Source organism: Scleropages formosus, chromosome 5 (genome assembly GCF_900964775.1).
Source record: "Scleropages formosus chromosome 5, fSclFor1.1, whole genome shotgun sequence".
In the NCBI taxonomy this organism is placed as follows: Eukaryota; Metazoa; Chordata; class Actinopteri; order Osteoglossiformes; family Osteoglossidae; genus Scleropages; species Scleropages formosus.
Window position 1 is genome coordinate 36,599,475 of NC_041810.1, and position 6,000 is coordinate 36,605,474.

Here is a 6,000-nt window from a genome sequence, read left to right on the forward strand (position 1 = left end):
CAAATGTCCTTTAAGGCTTACAAGACATCACAACCCCTGTTTTGATGTTTTTAAGTATTGTGTTTTGTAATGTATTTGTTTCATGTTAGGTATAGTGTTTTTAGTACTTGTCTTAATCTGCTTTATTTAATTACACATTTTTTATCATTTTTAGCACTTTCAAGTAGTCCTTTAAAATACGAATACTGGAGTGGTGTGTGTTTCTTATTCATTATTAATTATTTACTATTTAATTTTGGTTTAGTCAAGTTCAGTGTAGTTTAGTTTTTCATGACCATCAGGGCAGTATCTTTAGGGGCCATTGGAGGTGCCACTCAATGCCCCTATCTGAGACCCATGCACCTGCTCACAATCTGGTGATTAGTGAAGCATAAAAGGAACAAAAAACTGAGGCTACATGCTGGATCTTAATCAGTGGTCCACTGTGATTTCCTAGTGAACTTTAGTTACTTGTATCTCAAGCATTGTTCCATAAGTGTTTATGTTCCAGTTATGTTCCTGCAGCTCGTTGTGATTTGAGTTTGTTTGCTACCGCTGTATCCCAACACGCATTCTTATTGTGTAGTTTTGCTAAAAGAAATGAAAGTAACTGTTTTGCACTTGTGCAGTCGTTGATTCGTATATATTTATTTTTCAATTCGTAAGAGTGCTTGGAAATTTAAACTGTGTCCCATACTGTAGAGTGGGGGTCACTCAGGTGTTTAGATGAATTGCACCTCCCTTTTGTTTTGTTTGTTTTGATTATAATCACGGAGTAGTTTCAATTTTGGCTCTCAGCTGCTGTGAATTAACCAGGTTCAAAGTGCAGCAGTTGACATGTAGTGGCAGCCTCAAAGTGCGAAGACTCGGGGTCCAAAGACAAGGAGTCTACCTACGAGAGTCCACTGATGGAGGCCTCCGCCACTAGATGAGTTCTGCCATCAACATCATGTTCTATGAGGGATCATGCGTCAACCATGTCCGACATCAAAGTTGTTTATGGCAACCAGGCTATGTGACATCAATGTTGTCAGAAACCCAGATGCTCCAGCTGCTACAGTAACGTGGTATATCCCTAGCTATCAAGCTCTCCATCCTGTTTCAACCTTTCCATGGGAGTCTGGAACTACCAGTCTGCTGTCAGGAAGGCTGACTTCATCCTGGCCTATGCCTCTCACCTCTCACTCACCTGCTGTCCCTGACAGAAGCCTGGATTACGCTAGACAACATAGCCACACCCGCAGCCCTTTCCACAAGCTACTCATTCTCCCACATGCCTCGTCCCTCTGACAGAGGTAGGAGCACAAGCCTGCTCATTTCTCCCCAGTCGGAATATTGTTTCCCTCTCCACCTGCCTGGCCTGGCCCCTTTTGAATTGCATGTTGTCTCTATCACCGCCCTGATCTCATTTTGTTGTGGTTGTTCTCTATCCACTTCCTGGATGACCTTGATATCTTGTTCATCTCTCTCAGGGAACAACACTAATTCTCGTGGGTTACTTCAACCTCCATGTTGAGGACATTCATGTAAGCAGCCTTCTGTCACTCCTTCTGCCTTTCTCTCTCAGTCCCCTGCTACTCAGAAAGCTGGCAATCATCTTGACCTTCTCTTCTCCTGTAACTGTGGCTGTCCTGTCCTCTCTGTTACTCCGTTGCATGTCTCTGATCATTTCTTAATCTCCTTCCAACCATGCTTCACCACTAATCCCTCTCCCGCTTTTGCACCTATTCACCTTCCACCATATAACCTAAAATCTCTCACCTTCTTGCCTTGCCTCTGCCACGCTATCCTCTCTCCCTTGCTGCACAATTCTCGGAGCTGTCCATAGACAATGCTACCATTTTTCCCTCTGCCCTACTCTCCTCTCTTGACTCTGTTCCCTAACTTCCAAACCAGCACCACCGATTTTCACCCCACGGCTGACTAATGTACTACATGCCAACAAGACCAAACTCTGGACTACGGAGCAGCAACGGCAAAAATTCAAGACTCACATGGACCTAGATGTTTACAGGGATCTCTTAGCAACCTTCCACTCTGCTGTCTCTTCAGCTAAAACTACCTTTGTCCACAACAAAATACTCGTCCACTCAAAATACACGTTCTCATCCATACCCTTCCCTCTGCTGCTGCCTCCTCCATCTTCTCTCATTGCTGATGAATTTGCTTTGTTTTTCAGAGACAAAGTCAATGCAATCATGGACAAGTTCTTAGCATCTGCCTGCCCTGATCATGCTGGATCTCCATGCAAAGTCACTTTCAATTCAAGCCCGTGTCAGAAAGTAAAATTTCCGAGACAAATTTCTGTCACACAGAGCCACTGCCTGCTCCCTTGATCTAAACCCATCACCACTCCTACAGACCACCTGCCCACAACTCTTCACCTTAATCTCCAAGATCATCAACTCCTTGCTGACCTCTGGCTGTTTCCCACCTACTTTCAAAATTCCCTTCATTTTACCTCTGGTAAAGAAACCCTCTGAATCCTGACTCAGTCCAAAACTACAGGCCAGTCTCTCCTTCCTTTTCTGTATAAAATTTTGGAATGGGCAAGCTGTCATCAGTTATCTGCATTCCTTACCTAGAAGCATCTCCTTGACAGATATCTGTCTGGGTTCAAAGCTAGGTGTTCCACCGAGACAGCTCTTTTGGGCCTGGACCTGTCTGGATCATTCGACACTGTCAGCCATTGGATATTACTTTCCTCTCTTGGTCATCTTGGTGTCAAAGAAACAGCATTGAAATGGTTTCAATCCTACCTATCAGACAGATCTTACCAAGTGGTCTGGCAGGGCCCCAGTTCATCCCATCAATTGATTTTTATTTACAAATCAGTCATCGGTGGGCTTCAAGCTTTTAAGAAATAATTTTAACCTACAAAACACAGACTTCTATAAATATTCACAATTTTGTCACTTAATTGCTTCCCTACAAAAGGAGACCCAATTACAGACAGAATTACCAAAAGTTTAGAAATAGCTCATTATGCCACAGAACTCCAGGGCTATCATGTCAGCATTATATAGGTTTACCAGTTTTTTAAATGCTGGTACTGGCTCTTTTGATGCACTGAGGGAGACTTAGGAACAAGACCTTGACACATTTAGTGACCATGAATGGTCATATATAAGTGTTAGTCTTTCCTCCCTGCATCTTCCTCAGCATCCAGGAACAAACTTTGAAGTTCATTCATAGAATCTCACTCCAGTGCTCCTTTATAAGATATTCCCAAGGATGGCTTAGCTGTGATTTAAATACAAAGTTTCTCTAGGCACTTTAGTGCATTTATTCTAGGAATGCAATAAAATAAAAACTTACTGGACTGTTGTACATGCAAGAATCAAAGAAATCTTTAAAAATAAAATTGATTGCTGCCAAACTAGTGTCTTGTTAAATCACAACCCAAACAACTTCCTTGATATTATGTTACTCTTCATTATTCACTTGTCATGCTGGGACGATGGAACCTGGGGCGAAGGTGAATAGGACCCAGTCGCGGGTTCCATTTATCAACAATCAAAGCCAGACAAAGAACCGTAGTTGGGGACAGGCAAAGGTCGGGCGATAAGCACTCAGGGTTTCTTGGCACAAACAAGGAACATAAACAACGAGACAAAGCATAGGTCGGTAGCCAGGAAATCAGGAACTTTGAAAAGGGCAGGAATAGTTGGACACACGGGAGTAGCAGCTGCCCATGTGAGGTTCTGCAAGCAGGTGTGGAATCCCCATCCACGAGCAAGGTGGGTGTGACATCACTCTTACATATCGTTGTAAAGAAATTTGTTTTTAGGTGGTCTACACCAGAGGAGTGTGGTGGCCCGGTGGGTTTAGCCTATGCCTGCTCTCTGGTGGGTCTGGGGTTCAAGTCCTGCTTAGGGTGCCTTGTGACGGACTGGCTTCCCATCCTGGGTGTGCCCCCTCCAGCCTTGTACCTTGTGTTGCCAGATTAGGCTCCAGCTTGCTGCGACCCTGCTCAGGACAAGCGGTGTCTGTGTGTGTAGTCTATACCTGAAATTCCCTCAACAAATGGATGACAGAAGTGTTTAAATCTCTCCTGCTCAAATAATTAACATTTGATTAGCATGACAACTCCAGTAAATTCTAGAATATCATGATGCTCTTCTGGAAAGGATTAGAAGGTTTTGCATGATCATACCTGTACCCTCATGTAGCCTGCATCCAACACAACTCTGGCAGCATGAAGTACCTGTTTTATCAGTCAGCCTTCTTCCTGTCACCTGTGTTAGCGCTGGAGGCGCACCCAGAAGAACTATAAGGACATGATGTGTCGGTGAGGTCTGGAGCCACCAAGATGAGGACTTTGCAGCCCCTCGCCACTGTACCTGATGTGGAGGAAAGGGTTATCTCTTCTAAAGCTGCCCTTTGCTGGAAAAGTGCCCGGTAGTGGCTAGAGTCAGATGAGAGCTGTGGTGAGGTCCGAGATTTTGGATGGTTTAGTAGTGGCCAGTGTTTGTGGGTCCCACTAGGCTGGTACTACTGTTACAGTCCTTCTGCTGTCCTGGTTATGAAGACTTGAGTAGCACTGCTGTCTCACAGCACCTGGGTGGTGTGAGAGGACATGGGTTCAATCCCCGCTCAGTCTGTATGGTGTTTGTATGTTCTCTTCGTGTCTGCGTGGGTTTCCTCTGGGTGCTCCAGTTTCCTCCTACAGTCCAAAAGCATGCTGTTCAGGTGCCCCATAGTGTGACAGAGAGAGTGTGTGTGTTCCACTGATGTATGGATGAGTGACCCATTGTAAGTTGTGTATCTAGCAGTGTAAGCCGCCTTGGTGAATATGGTGTGTGGGCTGATAACACAACATAGAGATCATTGGAGGTCACTTTAGAGAAAAGCATCTGCTAAATAAATAAATATAAATGTAAGACTTGGACTTGGACATGTAAAAAAAGACCAAGAGGAAAAACAGGCACAGGAAGGAGGTCAAACCCCTCACCAGTATGACACTGGAGGTGCTTGATGGGCATCCCCCAGAAAACACCTATAAAATTATCCCCCTCCCCTCCTGGACATGATCATTAAAGTCTGTTCAATGTTGATTTGTCCCGTAGTCTTCTCTAAGGTTCAGCTCATCAGTGTCTAATGAGAGGTCCTGCCTAAGAGCCAGGGAGAAAAGGGAGTTTTGTCGGGGTAAAACTGATTAATTGTTCATTTTTATTGACTTTGACTTGATAAATGAAATTTAATAGTATTTTAAAGTAGTTTCTTTGTCTTGTTTAACGTACTGTAAGAAGTCGTGTTACTGAAGAGTGTCCCGTTTGGGAACAGGAATTGTGGGAAATGTAGTTACAAGATACATCCTGCGAATGTGCTGGTACACATCATCATTGATGTGACCTGCAGTCATTGTGTGTTTCAGGTCTTTCAGCACCAGACACACTCACCCATGTGACCCAACCAGGGTTGATCAAACACTGACTTGCGTCTCAGCAGCAACTGACCATGGATCCACCTCTTAATCCACTTAGTGGCTCCTTCTACAGCTTCAGTAACTGATGTCATGGCCTTCCTCTTCACCTCCCCTGTGATGCCCAGCAGCGTTAGGGCTTTGCACAATGAGCACCCTGCAAATCCCCAACAGCCCACCTCAAAGGGCAAACAAAGGTGTATGCCAGTGTGGTAGAAGAAAAGACTCTGTTCAGCAAGACAGTCAGATTGCAGAAAAGTTCATTTATTCATGTGCACATGGGTGAGCCTCCTAGAGAGAGTCACACCCTTAGCAAGTAAGCAAGTAGATATTTATACATAGTCTAGGGCGGTTCTTCGCAAGCATGATGACATACAATACATGTTTTGTTTCATCATCCCAGACAGGGCACGCCGTCACCGGTGTTATCGTTCTCGTACGCACAGTCTCATGGGAACTATGTGTTCCTCCCGATATGTTATGGGAACAGGCTGACACAGACTGGCACCATACTGCTGCCTGGAATGTGGCGCTTTCTAGCATAGGCCGTTTCACTAGTTAGACATGTTAATACATAAGCATATAGGCATAGCAAA